Source organism: Mesocricetus auratus, unplaced genomic scaffold (genome assembly GCF_017639785.1).
Source record: "Mesocricetus auratus isolate SY011 unplaced genomic scaffold, BCM_Maur_2.0 Super-Scaffold_6723, whole genome shotgun sequence".
Taxonomy (NCBI): Eukaryota; Metazoa; Chordata; class Mammalia; order Rodentia; family Cricetidae; genus Mesocricetus; species Mesocricetus auratus.
Window position 1 is genome coordinate 313,135 of NW_024429183.1, and position 19,366 is coordinate 332,500.

Here is a 19,366-nt window from a genome sequence, read left to right on the forward strand (position 1 = left end):
GTATGCCTTGAGTGACACTTTAGAAGACACTCTGACCATTTGGCTTGGAACATAGGGAATATGGGAAGAAGAGTAGAAACAAGGATTTAGTTAGAATGAAGTTATACAGGGGATGAGTTTTCTACAGAGAAGAACAAGAACTGAGCCACAGGGGCTGAAACACTAGAAGGTTGAGAGGGAGAAGAGAAACCAGCAAACAGCATGAGAAGGAATGTCCAGAGGGCAAGGGAAGCCACCCAGTGCAGTGTCTTTAGAGGGACACAAATACAAAAATTGAAGTGCCACCCACTTCTAATGATGGCCATCAACTAAGACAGATGGCAGGAAAGTGGCCAAGGATGTGCTTTGAAGATGTTGACCTTAAAAGCAAGAAATGGAAGAAAAAACAAACCAAAAAATGCAAGAAATTGAAGAAAGTGCAAAAGAAAAATTCATAAAATGCAACAAATGGATGAAAAGATAAACCGAAAATTGGAAGAAACAATGCAAACAGTGCAAGGGTTGAAAACTGAAATAGAGACAATATAAAAACACAATCTGAAGGAAGGCTAGAAATAGAAAAGCTGGGCAAATGGTCAGGTACTACCAATACAAGCTTTACCAACAGAATACAAGAGATGGAAGAGAGAATCTCAGGAGATGAAGATACACTAGGAGAAATGGATTCATCAACCAAAGAAAATCTTAAGTCCAACTGATCCTTAACACAAAACATCCAGGAAATATGGGACACCATGAAAGACCAACCCTAAGAATAATAGGTATAGAAGAAGTAGAAGAAAACCACCTCAAAGGGGCAGAAAACATATTCAACAAAATAATAGAAGAAAACTATCCCAACCTTAAGAAAGACATGCCAATGAAGGTACAAGAAGCTTACAGAACACCAAATAGAGTGGACCAAAAAAAAAAAGTCCCCTCGTCACATAATAATCAAGACCCCAAATATACAGAATAAAGAAAGAATATTAAGAACAGCTAAGGAAAAAGGTCAAGTAAAATATAAAGGCAAACCTAACAGAATTACACCTGACTTCTCCATGGAAACTCTGAAAGCCAGAAGGTCCTGGATAGATATTATACCAACACTAAGAGACCATGGATGCCAGCTCAGACTACTATACCCGGCAAAGCTCTCAATCACTATAGATGGAGAAAACAAGATATTCCATGACAAAACTAGATTCAAGCAATACGTATCCAATAACCCAGTCCTACAGAAAGTTTTGGAAGGAAATCCAACCCAAGGTAGTTAACTACAACCAGAAAAACATAGGCATTAGAGAATCCCTCTCTACCAACAGCCAAAAGAAAAAAGGGGGGGAGATTCCACACATAACTCCACCAACAACAACCATTCCAAATCGAAGATTGAGCAATCAATGGTCATTAATATCCCTCAACATTAATGGCCTTAACTCACCCATAAAATGACACAGGCTAGCAGAATGGATTCGAAGACAGAACCCATCCTTCTGCTGCATACAAGAAACACACCTCACCCTCAAAGGCAGACATTACCTCAGAGTTAAAGGTTGGGAGAAAATTTTCCAATCAAATGGACCCAAGAAACAAGCAGGGATAGCAATCCTAATATCTAATAAATTAGACTTTAAAATAAAATCAATCAAAAGAGATGAAGGAGGTCATTGCATACTCATCACAGGTGAAATCCACCAAGATGAAGTGTCTATCCTGAATATCTATGCCCCAAATACAAAGGCATTCACATTCGTAAAAGAAATATTACTAAAACTTAGATCACATATAAAGCCCCACACACTTATAGTAGTAGATTTCAATACACTCTCACCACTAGACAGGAATACCAGACAGAAACTCCACAAAGAAGCAAAGGGTCTAATAGAATGACTCAACTGGGATTAACAGACATCTATAGAACATTTCATCCACATAAAAAAAGAATATACCTTCTTACCACCACATGGAACCTTCTCAAAAATCGACCACATACTTGGCAACATATCAAACCTCAGAAGCTTCAAAAAATTGTAATAACTCCATGCATCTTATCAGACCACCATGCTTTAAAATTAGAATTCAACAACAACACAAATTGCAGAAAACCTACAAACTCATGGAAATTGAATAATGCACAACTGCACCATCCCTGGGTCAAAGAAGAAATAAAAAAAGAAATTAAAGACTTCCTAGAATTCAATGAGAATGAAGACACAACATACCCAAACCCTATGGGACACTTTGAAAGCAGTGCTACAGGGAAAGTTCATAGCACTAAATGCCCACATGAAGAAACTGGAGAATAGTTATACTACAGAATTAACAGCACAGCTGAAAGCTCTAGAACACAAAGAAGCAAACTCCCCCAGGAGGAGTAGATGCCAGGAAATAATCAAATTGAGGGCTGAAATCAATAAAGTAGAAACTAGGAAAACAATACAAAGAATCAATGCAAGGAAAAGTTGGTTCTTTGAGAAAATCAACAAAATAGACAAAACTTTGTCCAAACTTACCAAACAGCAGAGAGTGAATATGCAAATTAACAAAATCAGAAATGAAAAGGGGGACATAACAATGGACTCTGAGGAAATTCAGAGAATCATCAGGTCATACTTTGAAAACCTGTACTCCACAAAATCCGAAAATTTAAAGGAAATGGACGACTTCCTGGATAGCTATCACTTGCCAAAATTAAATCAAGAACAGATAAGCAATTTAAATAGGCCTATAACCTCTATGGAAATAGAAGCAGTCATCAAAAGTCTCCCAACGAAAAAAAGCCCAGGTCCAGATGGCCTCAGTGCAGAATTCTACCAGACATTCAAAGAACAGCTTATACCAATTCTTTGCAAAGTATTCTCTACAATAGAAGCAGAAGGGTATTAGCCAAACTCTTCCTATGAGGCTTCAATAACCTTGATCCACAAGCCACACAAAGACACAACTAAGAAAGAGAATTTCAGACCAATATCCCTCATGAACATTGATACAAAAATACTCAATAAAATACTGGCAAATCGGATCCAAAAACACATCAAAACAATCATTCACCACGATCAAGTAGGTTTCATCCCAGGGATACAGGGATGGTTCAACATAGGAAAATCCATCAATGCAATCCACCATGTAAACAAGCTGAAAAACAAAAATCACATGATCATCTCACTAGATGCTGAAAAAGGCTTTGATAAAATCCAACACCCCTTCATGATAAAGGTCTTGGAGAGATCTGGGTTAACAGGAACATACTTAAACATAATAAAAGCTGTATACAGTAAACCAACAGCCAACATCAAACTAAATGGACAGAAACTCAACGCAATTCCTCTAAAATCAGGAACAAGACAAGGCTGTCCACTCTCTCCATACCTTTTCAACATTGTACTTGAAGTTCTAGCCAGAGCCATACAACAACAAAAGGGAATCAAGGGGATACAAATTGGGAAGGAAGAGGTCAAACTTTCACTATTTGCAGACGATATGATAGTTTACATAAATGACCCAAAGAACTCTACCAGGGAACACTTACAGCTGATTAACACCTTCAGCAAAGTGGCAGGCTACAAGATCAACTCAAGAAAATCAGTAGCCCTACTATATACAGATGATAAAAGGGCTAAGAAAGAAATCAGAGAAACATCACCCTTTACAATTGCCACAAACAACATAAAATACCTTGGGGTTACGCTACCCAAACAAGTGAAAGACCTGTATCACAAGAACTTTGAATCTTTAAAGAAAGAAATTACAGAAGCCCTCAGAAAATGGAAAGATCTCCCATGCTCTTGGATAGGAAGGATCAATGTAGTAAAAATGGCAATCCTGCCAAAAGCAATCTACAGATTCAATGCAATCCCCATTAAAATCCCAGCACAATTCTTCACAGACCTTGAAAGAACAATAATCAATTTTGTATGGAAAAACAAAAGACCCAGGATAGCCAAAACAACCCTGTTCAACAAGGCAACGTCCGGAGGCATCACCATCCCTGACCTCAAGCTCTATTATAGAGCTATAGTCCTGAAAACAGCTTGGTATTGGCACAAAAAATAGACAGGTAGACCAATGGAATCGAATTGAAAACCTGGATATTAACCCACACACGTATGAACATCTGATCTTTGACAAAGAAGCTAAAAATATACAATGGAATAAAGAAAGCATCTTCAACAAATGGTGCTGGCATAACTGGAGGTTGGCATGTAGAAGACTGCGGATCGATCCATGTCTATCGCCATGCACACAACTTAAGTCCAAATGGATCAAAGACCTCAACATAAATCCAGCCACACTGAACCTCTTAGAAGAGAAAGTGGGTGGTACCCTTGAACAAATTGGTACAGGAGACAGCTTCCTGAACATAACACCAGTAGTACAGACAGTGAGATCAACAATTAATAAATGGGACCTCCTGAAACTGAGAAGCTTCTGTAAGGCAAAGGACACAGTCAGCAAGACAAAAGGGCAACACACAGAATGGGAAAAAATATTCACTAACCCCACATCTGACAGAGGGCTGATCTCCAAAATTTACAAAGAACCCAAGCAGCAAGTCTCCAAATCACCTAAGCATCCAATTAAAAAGTGGGCTGCAGAACTAAATAGAGAATTTTCAATAGATGAGTCAAAAATGGCTGAGAGGCACTTGAGAAAGTGCTCAACACCCTTAGCCATCCAGGAAATGCAAATCAAGACAACTCTGAGATACCATCTCACTCCTGTCAGAATGGCTAAAATCAAAAACACCAATGACAATTTATGCTGGAGAAGATGTGGTAAAAGGGGAACACTCCTCCATTGCTGGTGGGAGTGCCAACTTGTTCAGCCACTTTGGAAATCAATGTGGAGATTCCTCAGAAAAATGGGAATAAACCTACCACAAGACCCAGCAACTCCACTCTTAGGCATATATCCAAAAGATGCCCATTCATATAACAAGGATGTCTGTTCCACTATGTTCATAGCAGCATTATTTGTAATAGCCAGAACTTGGAAGCAACCTAGATGCCCCTCATCCGAAGAGTGGATAGAGAAAGTGTGGTACATTTATACAATGGAGTACTATTCAGCAGAAAAAAAACAATGGAATCCTGAGATTTGCAGGCAAATGGATGACTCTAGAAGAAACCATCCTGAGTGAGGTAACCCAGTCACAAAAATAGAAACATGGCATGTATTCTCTCTTATATGGATTTTAGACATAGATCTGGGGAGTGCCAGCCTACAATCCCATGGCCGGAGAGTCTGGGAAACAGAACCTTTATTCAGTGGCTGATGGAAGAAGAGGCAGACTCCCATGGCTAAGCACTGAGCTGAACTCAAGAAAACCAGTAACAGAGAGGGAGGACTGATGACCAAAGGGATTAAGACTGGGCTGGTTTAACCCCCAGAAACAGCTAACCTGACAAGGGTTAACTCTTGAATCCGAGGCTGATGCCTGGGAATCCAGCATGGGGCTGATCAAGATCCCCTGAATGTGGGTGTCATTCTAGGTAATTTATTGAGCCTTGGGCAGTAGATCAGGATTTATCCCGGGTATACAAATGGACTTTGGACTCCCATCCAACAATGTGAGATGCACTCTTACCCTGAACTCTTGGGGGAGGGTCTAGGCCCTCCCCTGGATGAAATAACAGAGTATGGACATCCCCATGGAGGGCCTCACCCTCCCTGGGGAAATGAGGGGATATTGGGGACGGTTGGGGGGAGGGCACAGGAAGAGGGGAGGGAAACAGAGAGGGACCTAGAACTGACTTGTGAAGCAAATTTGTTTCTAATTTAAATTTAAATTTAAAAATAAATAATAAAAAAGAAAGTCTTTCTGGCAATGGGTCTTTGCATAATTAATGCAAATAAGCTCGACTGATTATATCAGTGTGAGCCACACCCACCCAATTTGTAAATCTGTTCGCATAGTTTTTACTTTCTGGTGCTAGCTTCTGTCCCCTCAGCAGAGCACGTGTGATGAGCACTCCAGCACAGCCTAGAAGCTGACAATCCCCAAGATGTGGGTCAAAACATGGCCATAAAAACCTATAGCTGGGGCTACAACCAAAAGAAGATAGAACAGACCATAAACATTTCCTAAGCATTAGCAAATAACATCATTCTTTAACCTTCCTGAAATAAAGACAATAATCCAACTAGATGGGCAAAAATATTATTTTATATAAATCTGAATTTGTAGGTTAGAAGTAAAGGAAAGCTAACGCTGTCTTGTAGTCAATGGTATGCTAATAATTTGTGACTGTCTTCCCAAACATTACATAATATTAACTCCATTTTCCCAGTAAGATAATAACCAAGGTATTGAATAATTTGTTTGGGGCTTAACAGTTAAGAGGATGTCATAATTTGCATGCTAATTAGTATTAATGCTGTATTTAGTTTTATTGTAGAATTTGTTTTTATTGAGTCTCTCCTCCATTTTTACACATCCTCCTACCACCCTATGTCCTTCCAGCCCCAGTACCTTCCTTTGGGGTTTCATGTCTCGTGGGTTCCTTTCCCCCCTCTCATGGTTCCTTTTTTAGTTTCAAGACTTATATATAACCAGACCCATGCTCATCCTTATGCACATATGCAGACATTAAAATCTAGGACCCGCATATGAGAAAGAATATGTGTTATTTTTCTTTCTGAGTCTAGATGAATTTTCACTTCTATCCATTGTCTTTCAGAACTCACGTTTTTTTTATCTGAATGGAATTCCATTGTACATGTATGCCATATTTTCATGATCCATTTATCATCAGCTGGTGGACATGTAGGTTGATTCCATTTTCTGACTATTGTGAGTAAAAAAGCAATGAACATACATGAGCATGCACCTTTGCAGTTAGACAGAGAATTCTCTGAGCACTCCCCCAGGAGGGATATAGCTGGTTCACGGTACTTCTCCATTTAATGTTTTGCAAAACTTACACACTGGTTTCTTTATGGTAGAATTTACACTCTGAATGGAACTTAAATGTGTCAACATCCTTGACAAATTACAGTCATCTTTGTCACCCCAGACTCTGAGAAAGGGCCAGACCCATGAAGGATTCTCATTCCTTTTTTTCTTTTATTTGTGTGTGAGTGTGTGTGCACGCGCGCGTGTTCGAGAGAGAGAGAGAGAGAGAGAGAGAGAGAGAGAGAGAGAGAGAGAGAGAGAGAGGGTGCGGGGAGGGAGAGAGGGAGGGAGAGAGAGATTGAGAGAGGCGGTTAATGAACAAGAAAATGCTGTAAACCACTGATGAACCAGGGATATCCTGAATGTTGGACCCCATCTTAGTGGCTACTATTTGTTTTGTTTTACAAACAGACATCTCCACCTCATCAAAACCTTCTCTAAGTGGGATAGTTGTGATTTCTCCTGAGATAATTTCAAAGATGTCTGGTCAGAGCAGCCACATGGCACTCGGTAATTTACAACTGCAATTCATATGCCTACTCACCCTGAAACTACTACCAGGGATGGGCATGAATCAGAACAAACAGCTGCATTGTACTGCAAACACAAATGACAGGAGAATATCATGGCTCTTACTGTCAATTTGAAAGCCAGTTCAGAGCCTGAGCCATCCAGCTGGATCGCGCCATTCAGAGTGAACATCATGGTATGTTCGTTCATATCAACCATACAGCCCACAACATCACCTGCTTGCCAAGAGCACCCATAGTGTTCATTGCCCTGGTGCCACCGCTGGGCCTATGGAGGGTGGAAGAGTTCCTTGTCACAGAGTCAGACAGGTGAACAGCAGTAGGGTAATCTCAATCAGAATTACTAGTCTAGAGCCAGTCTGGAGATAGAGGCATGTCGGGGACTCTGAACCCCTAATGTGAACACAAGGTAAGGGATTATGAACAAACCAGATGCTACTCCATGCTTTTGAGAGCTGATATGACCATGTGTACTATGCACTTTTAAAATTTACTTTTACAAACCATAAGGAATGCTTCCCATGTGTCCCTCCCTTTGGCCACCACACTATTCAAACAGTGGATCACCAGAAATGAGGGTACTCCAATCTTCTGGGTAGAGTTAAAGTTCTGGGGCAAGCAGAGGAAGAACTTCTGTCGGGGATAAAGATAAACAGTGTATCCTAGGATGCTGTGGGAGAGGTGTTCACCTGCCTGGAACTGCCTAATTATGTCTGTCATTTGCCTTCTATTGAAATCTCATTCTCAAGACGTGTTGAAGATGGACTGGGGTGGAGGAGAATGGTTGGAACTATTTGTACCTCTCTCAGTGTGAGACATTAAATCAATCTCTCTTTTCTGCTTTTCAGCATTAATTTGGTTTAATTGGCTTTCCAAGGACAGGTGGCTAAACTACCTTGTTTGGTTTAATTGGCTTTCCAAGGACAGGTGGCTGTGACCCTGACTCTACTAAAAAGTAGACATTCATGGGTAAGATATGGGAAAGGAGGAACCAGAAAGAGCAGAGAGAGAAAGCGTTAGTGTTGTTAGAGCAGAGGCAGCCTATGACTGGTTTCCACCATGGGGGAGCTAACAGGCTCTAAGTTACCATGAAGGAGTTGTCCATTCTCCCACACTTTCAACAGAGCTGGCCACACCAATGAATGTGTCTAGAGATGGGGAAAGGCACAGTTTGAGATCAAAACCAATGTGTACAAAGGGGGAAATTCATGTTTGAATACTCTGTGTCTACAATGTCCAGGAGAGATCACTATCTGCCACCTCTGGGTATTGTGCACTTAAAATATCATTCCTGTCACTGAGACTCAATTCACTTTTCTCAGTTTGAGGCATGTCACCATACTGAAGTAGGCTCTGAAGAACATGTGCTATCCTTTCTTGGAGATGGATGCAAATATTTAAATGTTTGTTATTTTATACGTGTATGTGTGATTTGTGTGTGTGTGTGTGTGTGTGTGTGGCACCTGAAACCCGCAGCCTGAGGAGTAACCTTATGAAGGCATAACCCACATTAATCTCAGAGAAGAAGACTCTCAATTGAAGAACTGGCCCACTGAGTAGAGGAGGCAGTCAAGGGAGGCTATCACTTCTGGTAAGGCTTGACCTGGGACCCAAGGAACAAACTGCAATGACCTCAGGTATATGACACAATGCATAGGAATCAGACCAGAGGAGCCATCTGAAACTACAGCTCTCTCTTCCCACTCATCTACTGGTAGCTGGCATGGAGTTAGCAGGTGCCAGATAAGCAGCAGCTTTCATCTATTCCTATTTAAAGATCTGGACAACATTTATAAAGAACAAAAGTCTAAGTTGACTCTTGAGAGGAAATGACCAAATGAAATTACAAAAGTAACTAAAGTTGAGTGTAATCACAGCACTTAGGAAATATAAAAAGAGCTTGAGGCTATCCTGGGCTACATGAGACCTTGTCTAAAGAAAATAAGCAGGCAGAACTTGGTGGTAAATGCTTTTATAACCCCAGCAGAGGGGAAGGCAGAGGCAGGTGGATCTCCCTGGATTCCAGGTCATCTAGAGTTACACAATGAGATCCTGTCATAAATAAAATAATAAAATAAATAACCTAGATAAGCTCTAGAGGTCAACAGTAAAAACACATAATTAGCAGGTACAACATGAAATAAAGCAAGATAAGAAACAATTTCTGTCATGCCAAGTGGCTTCATATTATGGGCGGGATTAATGCACTACTCCATAGCTGTTTCTCAAGGATGAGGAAGTAGTAATTACAGACACAGCGCTTAAGCACCTTCTGACTCAGTTTTCAATGGCTAATCCATGTTTCTGAATGCAACAGAGAAATGTCTTTAGTGGTGCACCCACTGGTGAGCCCAAGGCACTCTAAACAAGAGCACCTAACCTCAAGTTAACCTGGTTCACCTCAGTGGGTCACAAAACAAAATGAACAGACATGAATGAAAGGGAGCAGAGAGGGAGGGACAGCGGTGGGAGGGAGGAATAAAAGGGGTAGAGAGTGATCAATGTGTATTGTGTACATTCAGGAAGTTGTCTAAAGTTAAGTACAATTCTGAGGAAGAACATTAGATTTTGAAACCTAAAGCAGCTTCCCCTGTGAACTCATTAGTACCCTTATTGCAAGATTGAATACAAAACAGGGAAAGTCAAATAAAGTTCGGAATTCAATTATTGAGCACTCAGGAAGCTGATGCTGGAGGATTGTCACAAGTTCAAACCCAACTTGGTCTACAATCAGTTTCAGGCCAACTTAAGCTCCTATGAGATCCTGCCTCAAAATATACCTATGTATCCTGAGGAAACTACTTACTAACCCTTTCTTGAATCATGCTTGTAGCTACTCTAAACTGATCTAACTGCCAAACTAAGCAATAGTGGAGAGACTATTTTAAATTCCCCTCCCTGATAATGATTTTGATGACCATCTTATATACCATCCTAGAACCTCCATCCAGTGACAGACAAAAGCAGAGGCAGACATCCACAGCTAAACACTGAACTGAACTCATGGAACCCAGTGACAGAGACGGAGTAGTGATAAGCAAAAGGATCAAGACTGGGCTGGTGAAACCCAGAGAAACAGCTGACCTGAACAAGGGGGAGATCTTGGACCCCCAGACTGATGGCTGGGAGGCCAGCATGGGACTGACCCAGACCCCCTGAATGGGTGTCAGTAAGGAGGCAATCTATGGGGCTTTGGGTAATAGATCAGTATTTATCCCTGGCACATAAATGGACTTTGCATGCCCATCCCACGAGGGATGCTCTCTCAATCTAGACACTGGGGGAGGGCCTGGGCCCTCCCCAGAACAAAATGACAGACTCTAGAGATCCCCCATGGAGAGCCTTACCCTCCCTGGGGAATGGAGTGGGGATTGGTGGGGGGCTGGGAGGGCTGGTGGGGGAGAGCAAGCATGGAGCTGGGGAGGGAGAAGGAGCTGGGACTGACATGGGAAGCAAGCTTGTTTCTAATTTAAATATATAATAAAAAGTGTTTTAAAAAGAGACCTAGAACATGAACTGTGAAGTTCATGCTTAGGGCTTCTTTCTAGAAGTTTCCTATATTTTAGTTAAATAAAACCTAAAGGTCACTGATAAATTCAACTCACAGTTTTTCAAAGTATGAAATACTTCATTCTCTAATTAACTAAACTACTAAAATGCCCTGGAATCACTATATCCTCTTCTATTTCTGTGACATCAGAGTTCATAACTATGAAATTTAAGCTTGAGGGGGGCAAACATAAACTTGAACCTCAGTTTTAATCAAATATTAGAAACCAAGCTGGACATAAAGTTTATGACAGGGGCCATAGAGATGGCTCAGCAGTTAAGAGCATGTACCACTCTTGTGGAGACCTGGGTTCAGTTCGCAGCACCCAAGCCAGATGGCTCCCAGCCAACTGTAACTAAAGTTCCAGAGGATCTTTCTCAGTCTTCTGGGCTCCAGGGGCACTGCATTCAGCAGCACAAACCCACAAAGACACATGTGTGCACATAACTAAATAAATAAAGCTGTTTTTTTAAGTATGACAGACCATTTCTTCCAAAAACCTACTACAAATTTCTCCTCCTGGTTTGAGAGATACCATGAGTCTCTTCCACTAACACAAGGAAATGAAAATACCATAATTCCAGGGTCCAGGGAAAAAGCTCAACCTAACAAACAGAAAGCTCTTGATTTGACACCCAACACCAAAATGAAACAGGAGCTGGAAGGTGGTGGTGCACACCTTTAATCCCAGCACTTGAGACAGAGACAGGCAGATCTCAGTGTGTTCAAGGTCAACCTGATCTACAAAGTAACTTCCAAGACAGCCAGAACTGTTACACAGAGAAACACTGTCTAAAAAATACCGACAGGATAAAGCAAAGATCAATGGTAGTAGCTTCCTTATCCCTTGGTCCAGGTATATTTTTCCTGCCATTAGGCACTGTGCTAACTCTATTGCTCAGTGTAATGCACCCTGAACTTGAAAAAACGTGCTATGCACAGAAACCATCAAGCAGGCACTTGAACTTTTCTCCCTCATTTAACCAGTCTGAAGCTCTTTCTGCAAATATGTAAGCAGCTCACTATTCACTTTCTGTATTTCTTTAGTTTAATGTAGACAGCCGTAGTTTAACGAAACAACCATTTGGGATTCTGCTTCTTGATAAAAATATGTCTGATAAAATGAAAACCTGGACCTCCAGGGATTAAATGAGGAAATACACAGCAGTCTGAAATGCATTTGGTGTGTGCTGTAGCAACAAACACCTGAGCACAAACACCTGCAAGAACCGAGGAGTCGTGACCCCATCAAAGGCACAGAATGCCTTTCCAAGTAGAAAAGCCCCACAGAGTGCTTGGTGCACAGACACATGCTAGGTAGCTCTAACTTGGGCAAGTCTAACAGTTGATATTTATATTCAAATAATAAATAGAATACTTGACTTTAAAAAATGAACCCTGTAGCAGGTACCTTTCTCCTGTTCATGATCAAGGCTATTGGGACTTGAATCAAGTAAGTTGGTGTAATGAGAAACTTTTTCTTTGAGAGGAGCCTTCCCGCCAGCCTGGTTCTAGAGCCGCATCAGTCCCATATAGGAGGCTATATTAGTTATGAAGCTGTTGGCCTTGCTTGTTTCTTACTGGCTAGCTCTGCTTTAAGTAATTACCCCATAATTGTTAATCTAAGTATGTCTCTTACCGGAGAATAGTTCTGGGCTCCTCCCCCATGGCGTTACATCTTGAATCTCCTGTGTTTCTCCTTCCCAGAGTCCTCCTGGACTCCTAGTCCCACCTATCTTGTTTCCCTATAGGCCAGCAGTGCTTTATTGACAAATGCACAGGACTTCCCCCCAACAAGTTGGGAAATAGATCTGATCAAATACTGTTTCCTTGGACCCCCAGAGCTGGCACAGAACAGGTGCATGGTAACTGATTAGACAGTATCCAGGGTAAAGTCTTTGTTTTGTATTCTAATGTTCAATTTCTCACCAGCCCACGGGCTTAGGGACCACCAACCACTAGAGGGCAGTGAGAACCTAATTACATATGAAAATGACAAATTCCACCCAGCAGCAAGGATGGCAGTTTTAATTTCTAAAGACCTTACACATTATCTAGAATGTGCCAGGTGTATTTATATCATACTTTAAAAATAATTGGTATGGAACCAGTCACCCTTTCAACTTCCTGGCATTACATTTAATAAAGTAATTCAAACCTTGATAAAAATCTTGTAATGAATAAGAACACATTTCACTTTCAGATGTTTAACACTCCAAAGGTACCACAACTCAAATACTGACTGTGAGTTTCATTTAGAATATGTGAACATTCCCCTGAAAAGTGGGGAATAAATTACAGCTAAAACCAATTATACAGAGTTAGACTCAATGTTATCAACTTTTTCTGCTTTTAACTTGTTCAGATATAAGCCACAGTAAAAGGGAAAGTTACAAACTAGTGCTTCTTTTTTAAAAAATCCTTATTTATTGTTATTAATGTGAGGATAACCTGTGCCACCACACACATGTGGAAGTCAGGGACAGCTTTGTGGAGTCTGCTCTCTCTTGTCTTTACATGTGTCCTGGGATTGAACTCTGGTCTTTGGGCTAGCACAGCAAGGTTTTTTACCCATGAACTATCTCTCAGGCAACAAATGAATGCTTTTAATTGTAGCTAAGGACTCACAAGACTGATTTGGTCTCATACCTTAACTTCCCAAAGGTTTCTCAACTTGTCTCTCCACCTCCCAGTATCCTCCCCCTCCTGTCCTCTCTCTGTTACCATAGTTATATTTCTATGGTAAAGTGGGATAGCATAGCAAGCTCCTGCTTAACAACTTCCGGGGCTGGTACTCCCTGCTCAAATATTTCCACATTTCTTAACTAGGTTTTCAATATATTCCATGTTTTGCCTTAATTATTCTACCATCATCTATGGCTGCTCTCTCCTGACCTGTGCCCTATATTTAGCCCAAGGATAGAACCATTCTGCAGGTCTTTCCATACGTAACCAGGCCACATATACTCTGTTAGAAAATGTCTGGCTTTGATCTCCAATTGCTGACACTGTGATCCAATCAGTACCTAACTCAGAAAACAATGTCTTCCCTAAATGATATCTTATATGGGTGAATTAACTTTTTATACCTACTATGTTTAATGTGCAACTGAGTCTCTGCTGTGAGGGAAGCCTGTTATTAGGTTCAAGGATATAACCATACATGGGAAACATGATCTCACTTCTTATTGCAGCATAATACAACCCTTGCATCATTGCTCACTACTCATGTGACTTGTGTGTTTGTATGTATTCACATGTAGATGTGCACATGCTGGAGGATTCAAGAATGTGTACATGAATGTAGAGCTCTGATATTCCTGTTAGGTGTCTCCCTTTATAACTGTCTACTTTATTTTCCAACACAGGATGTCACACAGAACCTGGAGCTCTCTGAGTCAGTTAGACTAGGTGGACCCAAGCTTCTGGGATCCACCGTCTCCATCTCCAGGCACTGTGGTTATAGTCATATGCTGCATGCAGTTCTTGCCTGTTTTATGTGGTTTCTGGAGACCATACTCAGTTTCTCATGCTTGTGTGGCAAGTACATCATTGACTGAGCAGTCTTCCTAGCTTTCAATCAGCTGTCAATACTTCAATCTCCAAATTCTGAGATGAGACATTACCTGATTGTTCATCTTTTTTCAGTTCCTTGTGTGGATCTATCCATTTGCAAACTCATTAAGTTTCTTCTATTCTTTGTCCTTTTTTGTTTTGCTTTGGTTTTTTAATGTTTGTGTTTTTGTTGTTATTGTTTTTTTCGAGACAGGGTGTTTTTGTGTAGCCTTAGCTGTCCTGGAACTCACCCTGTATGTCAGTCTGGCCTCAAACTCGCTGAGATCCTCCTGCCTCTGCCTCCCAAGTGCTGGAATTAAAGACATGTGCTGCCGCCACTACCAGCTCCCTTTTTTTCTACATTTGTGTATATTTTGTGCGTGTGTGTGTGTGTCTGTGTGTGTGTGTGTGTGTGTGTGTGTGCCACGGCACCCATGCAGAGGTCATAGGACAACCTGCAGCAGTATGTTCTCTCCTTCTACCACATCCCAGGCATTGGACTCAAGTCATGAGTCTTGGAATTGAGAACACAATCTTTTACTTCTGAGCCATCTCACTGACCCCAGTTCCTTCTTTTCTTCATGACCTGTAGAGCATTCTGCATTTTATTGCCTTATGCTCTTCTTCCTAGCTGCTCTGTTAGCCAACTCCAAACCAGTTCCCTTCTGAGCTTGCTGGAAAACACACACACACACACACACACACACACACACACACAAAATCGCACGCACATTCACAGTCAGCACCTCTCTTAATACTGTCTCTACCTTTGATCAGACAATGAATGTTTCTCTAGAATTTTCTTATCAATTTGTACTCTTCATGCAACTCTTTGTTGCTGAATGCCATCACCAGAGTAAAGAATGCACAACATTCTCTGCCCTGTAGATCAATGGGACACTAGCAGCATTCATCCCTCCCAAAGTCCTGAGAAGTAGCCTAAGGTGATGGAAATTCCTGGAGCATGGGCTCAATTATAAAAGTCAATGTACACACAAGATGCTTAGTGATATTTTTAACAAGTCCATCCTCAGGCCCCTTTCTCTGACCCCAAGCAAAATACACTGAAAGCCAACAGCCCCTCAAGCACAGTGAGAAATCAGCTACCCTCAAGTCTATGGGACAGACAGAACAGGGTCAAAACTCCTCCAAAGGCCAATTCAGAGATAACTGTCAAGATTTTACCTCCTGGTCCTTCTTCTGATAAATCACACTTCCAGATTTTTCTGTATTCAACCCAACTTAAAAGATAGCTCAATGCAAATACACTTCTCCATGGGGAAAGTTGTTAAAGCCAGTAGGGGCAATTCTTTCACACTGCATCTGCTCAAGGTTGCACTAACTATGAGATAAACAACAGATGAACCAACAGTCTGACGGAGACACCGAGGAAGGAGTTACCCACAGCAGGTTGTATGGGGGAAAGAACTCTCATTTTCCTAAAAATCTATAGCCATGCTTATGTTTCTGGCTATGCATATAATTCAGGAAAGATCTGAGAACTTTCATCTGGCCTTATCTAGGAAAGACCTTGAGGCTGTTCTCAAGCAGCAAACAAATACGAAGGGGAAATTATAAATTCCTTGGTAGGATGCTAGAGGCATGTCCCAACAAGCAGCTGCAGCCTCTCCCCAGAGAGATACTTCAGGAAGTCTCAGGCAATCACTAGCTAGCCACTAAGTAAATGAACAGGTCATTAAGAGGCCACGTATGACAAACACAGACTCTACTATATTAGCTCAGAGAAATCTTAAGAAAACAGTAGCAATGTACATAAAAACTAAATTGAGAGTTGTCACAATATAGTATTTAAAATGTCAAGTTTCTAACAAAAGTTCTAAGGCATTCAAGACCACAAAGTATACTAGTATATACAGGGATAAAGGAAACAGGCAACAGAAAGGCTGGGTCCTAAAAAATACTCAAACTCATCAGTTCAAAAAAGTTTAACAAAGCAAAGAAAATATGTGAAAGAACTAAAAAATACAAGAGCTAGCAAGACAGCCGAACAGGCCAAGTATGGGGGACTGGAGCTCAGTAGCAGAGAACCTGACCAGTGACAGCAAAAACAAGAACCAAACAACCATTAAATTGAAGGCATAAGGTGCTGTTAGCAGTAACTACTATAGACATTAAAACAAGGATAAGGAGACATGTTATAACTCTATGCCAGGGTAGTTCAATTGTGTGGATGGCTTTCTCAGTACACGTAATAAAATTCTTCTCCCAAAGAACCATCTTCAGACTCAGAGGGTTTCAGTGAAAACATGATAAGGCCTATCACAAAAGAAAATGCAGAAACAAAACAGGATCTTTCAGCAGATAGGAGGACAAAAGAGGAGAAATTCCTACTATTTATTACAAAGCCAGCTTTACATTCTGTCAAAACACAAGACATTACAAGAGACAAGATGTGTATACCAAGATTCCTTACAAAAACAGATGCAAAGCTTCTAAACCAATTATCAGCAAGTAATTTTAGCTATACATAGGAAAAGGAGATAATATAACAGGACTAAATAGAGTTGTCCAAGAAATAAAAATTTGGTTTAATGTTCAAACATAAACACTGTACAGAATGTCAAAAGAATGAAAGAGAAAATAAGTATTCCTCTTTGTAAGTAGCAAAAACATATATTTTAACATTTAACAACCATCTCACAACGAACTAGGAGATGTGTTCAGTGTGATAAAATGTATATTACATACTAATCACAACTTCTTCTCCCTCCTCTCCTCCTGTTTCTTCCCACCACCTTCTTTTAAACTCCCCCAATCCACTATTCAGGGGAGAAAGACTTCTGATGGGAGTCAGCAAGGCATGGAACAACAAATTAAGGCAGTATCAAGCTCTTCCCCCTCTGCATGAAGGCGGAGAAAGGCATCCCACCACAGGGAATAGGTTCCAAAAATCCTGAACATTTGCAAGGGACAGATTCACTTCCCACTGATAAGGGCCCAACAAATAGACCAACCTACAATTGTCAACCACATGGAGGGCCGAATATGGTCCCATGCAAACTAATTAACTGTTAGTCTAGAGTCCATTCGCACGGGACAATTGTGTAGGTTTTTCATCATGGTCTTTAACCCCACTTGCTCATATAGTCCTTCTTCCCTCACTTCAGTTGGACTCCTGGAGCTCTGCTTGCCTGTGAATGTCTGCAAATGATATATATTATGAAAAAGAGGTTGTCTTAGCTACTGTGATTTCCTAATTATAATGACTGTTTAATACTACCAAGAGATATTCTACAGTCACCCCATGTCTTCCACAATACTCCCAAAGCCATAGAGACAGCTCATCCAAAACGTATTTGTGATACTAGGTCTGCATAAGAAGATGTTAGTCAACCTTAAGGAAAGGATGGAAGAGGAGTCCAAGGGTCCTAAGGGCTCCAGCCGGGACAGAAATGGCCTGCAGCTCAGAGCAGGGCTCTGACCTGCCCGAAGGCAAGGAGCTAAAGCTGGCTCCCTAGCAACAGGCCCAAGGTGGGGCGAGTCGGGGACCGAAGCCAGCCCCCCCGCCATGGCAGTCCCCGAGGCGTCCAGGCCAACACCCGTGCATTGCCCACTTGGGAAGCCACAGGCGCGTGCACACCGGACCCAGGCACCCGAGGCCAAGGGAAAGGGAGGGAGGAGCAGGATGACAGCGGGCCAGAAAACCAGGCGGGGGCACGCGCCGCTGGGGCCCGGTGAGGGAGCAACGGGAGTGGAGGGACAGGAGGTCCGGGGGAAAGGAAGGCTGGCAACTCCTGGCCCTGGGCCCCTGCTCCGGGCCGGGGCAGAGGGCTGAGGAGGGACTAGGTGGCAGGCGGGCGGGCGGGCGGGCGGACGCGCTTTTGCGCCTGGGTGGGGTTTGAGCCGGGCTCAGTGGCGGTGGGTGGTTGGCGGGGCTGGGCTGGGCTCGGTGGCAGGCGGGCGAGCACAGCAGCAGGCTCTTTGGGCGCCACGGCGAGCGCCCTCGTCTACGGCCATATCACCCTGAACGCGCCCGATCTCGTCTGATCTCGGAAGCTAAGCAGGGTCGGGCCTGGTTAGTACTTGGATGGGAGACCGCCTTGGAATACCGGGTGCTGTAGGCTTTTTGGCTGGTTTGGCTGGCCTTTTGGGACTTCTGGGCCTTCAAGGCCAGCAGGCCAGCCCGGGTCACCCCCATCCGCACCCCAGATACAGCCCTTCCACACCACACCACACCCCTCCCCGCCCCGACAGGGTTCGCGGGTCACCCACCGGCCAGAGCCCTCAGGCAGGCAGAAAACCCACGAGGAGGGGAAACACCCGAGTGGGGATCCCAGGACCACCGAAGCTAAGAATCCCATGCTACAGGCTTGTGTATCTGCCTGAGTGGGCACTGATCCCCTGCGTGCATGCTTGACGAGTGTGTTTCTCTGTTTCTCTCGCTGTCACTCGGTCTCGGTCTCGGTCTCTGTCTCTGTTTCGGTCTCGGTCTCAGTCTCGGTCTGGGTCTCGGTCTCTGCATAGCCCAAGATAATTCTGGCTCCAGACCTGCCCTGCCTCCGCCCCCACCGTCCATGCGCAGAGTGCCACGACACAAGTTCCAAGTTCCAAGTTCCGTGGAACCCATCGACCCGGGAGCATCTTCCACGCTGGCCAGCGTGCCCTTCCTTCTCCCTTCTTCCCCGGGTCAATGGATGCTTCCCACGGAACAATGGATGCGATGGAGGAATGGAGGCAGTGTGCAATGAAGGAACGGATGGCGCCACTGGCTGCGCTGCGCATGGAGGTGGGGGTGTGCTGGGGTGGGGGTGGGGGCAGAACTGGGAGCCCGGAGCCGGCATTCGAGTTCCAAAGAGAGAATCAAGATATGCATCCATCCTGGCCACACAGACA

At 42.7% G+C, this 19,366-nt stretch overlaps 1 non-coding gene across 1 annotated transcript; it reads left to right on the forward strand.

Moving 5' to 3' along the window:
• Nucleotides 1-18,478: 18,478 nt before the first annotated feature.
• Nucleotides 18,479-18,597, forward strand: LOC121136657. Its single transcript, XR_005873703.1, has one exon. It is a non-coding gene; the product is annotated as a 5S ribosomal RNA (ribosomal RNA).
• The last annotated feature ends 769 nt before the right edge of the window (nt 18,598-19,366 follow it).